Source organism: Chinchilla lanigera, unplaced genomic scaffold (genome assembly GCF_000276665.1).
Source record: "Chinchilla lanigera isolate Chin_1 unplaced genomic scaffold, ChiLan1.0 scaffold00210, whole genome shotgun sequence".
NCBI classification, from domain to species: Eukaryota; Metazoa; Chordata; class Mammalia; order Rodentia; family Chinchillidae; genus Chinchilla; species Chinchilla lanigera.
In genome coordinates, this window is record NW_004955611.1 from 35,321 (window position 1) to 37,027 (window position 1,707).

Below are 1,707 nucleotides of genomic sequence, written 5' to 3' on the forward strand. Positions count from 1 at the left end.
CTGGTGGTCTGGTCTTTTTGTCACCATTTACTGACACCATTTCTGTACCCTGCCTGGTGTTCCAGGTCTACATTCTTTTCCTGCCCACTCTGTGCTCACCTACAACCATTCATCATGCTTTGCAAACCCTACCCCTTGGGCCATGGTTTCCGCTTTCCTGGAATGGCCTCCTCCTTACTCCCACTGATTTGTACCCCCACCCTTCTAAGACTCCCTCAATGACTGGTACTTTCCCCAGTCAGAATGGTCTTAGAGTTCTTTGATTCCCTCCTACATTCGCTACCTCTCTTGCAGTCACAGTCCCGTGGCCTTGCTATTTAGCTTCCTTCTGTACTGAAGCAACTGGGGACAATGACTACACCCAGAACCAGACCTCCTAACCCATGAGTGTCAGGAGACCCTTATGCGATACAAAGAATAACTGATAAAAATATTAATTGCATTTCATAAAAACAACTTCAGCACAATTGATGTGTGTTAACATGTCTGTGAATAGAGAATTGATTAAAATTGAGGGGAAAAACTGATGTTAAATTTTCATGGATTCTATAAAAGCATAATTTCTCTTTTTATTTCCAGATCATCTGTTAGAACACATAGCTGGTCTCTTAAGGAACAATGTGCTCTGGAAGTGCTCAGCAGTGCTTAACTTGGGGACATGTTCTCAGGTCACCATGCAGCCTAGCCTTCAGCCTAGCCTTCAGCATTATAAACCCAGCCTGACACGGCTTTATCCTGTTACCAGAGACAGTACTCAGACAACACTCCAACAGTGAAACAGGTAGTACTCAGCACGCAGACAGTACCAGAGGCAGTACTTAGAACTCAGACAGTACTCGGCACTCAGCCAGCACACTACTCAGACAGCACTCAATGCTTTTTGAACAGAATCTGCTTCAGATAACAGTAAATGAAACTAGAGAAATTTTCTATAAGGTTTTATAAATACCAGACAAGAAACATTTTGGAGACATTTTATTTCTATCACAGGGGAAATCTCACATAAAAATCTTCATCATTTCATTAATTCAAAGTATTACTATTTGGAATTAAACAAGAGTTCACACCAAACTGCAGAGACTCTCTCCTCTTCCCTCTGCAATATAGACAAAAAATGATATTAAGTGCTAATTAAGTGAATCGATACAGAAGGCAACAGAGTATATTATTTTATATCAGGAAAATGCAGATACATGGTGAGGATTTCCAATGGTATTTTCTGAAGACTTTGAAGAAAACTAAAAGAACTGTACATTTGTTGAGCCATTAACAATATTTTAGGTATAATTTTGTTCCAGTGTGTTTTAATGGCATTTCATTGTATTTTTAAGAAAATTAAAGTTACTTCTTAGTCGATCAACCTTAGTATAGAGTGATATTTGAAGAGACTCAGCATAATATTTAGACTTATGTGAAATTTTTGTTACCTGAAGTAATTTAAACTCCCAAAGCAGTACGAGTTTTTGAAATCAGTTTTGGGCCCTATAAAACAAAGAACAAATAATAATTAAATGAAGGGATAGATGGTTATGTCAACCCTACAGGTAATTCTCCATGATCCAGAGTAAATTCACAGGTTTGTAGAGTAAGTTAAAAATTAAGAAAGTAAAGACATACACTTCCAATACAAAAAAGTGGGACAGCAGAAGCCAGGAAGGTAAAAGAAAATGTAGCCAATTATTAATCCATCTAAAATCATTAAGTAAT

At 37.8% G+C, this 1,707-nt stretch overlaps 1 long non-coding RNA gene across 1 annotated transcript; it reads right to left on the reverse strand.

Annotated features, from left to right (window-relative positions):
• Positions 1-958: 958 nt before the first annotated feature.
• LOC106147643 lies at positions 959-1,701 on the reverse strand. Its single transcript, XR_001232577.1, has 2 exons — positions 1,428-1,701; positions 959-1,096 (listed from the first exon to the last, which is right to left on the reverse strand). It is a non-coding gene; the product is annotated as an uncharacterized LOC106147643 (long non-coding RNA).
• Between the last annotated feature and the right edge of the window lie 6 nt (positions 1,702-1,707).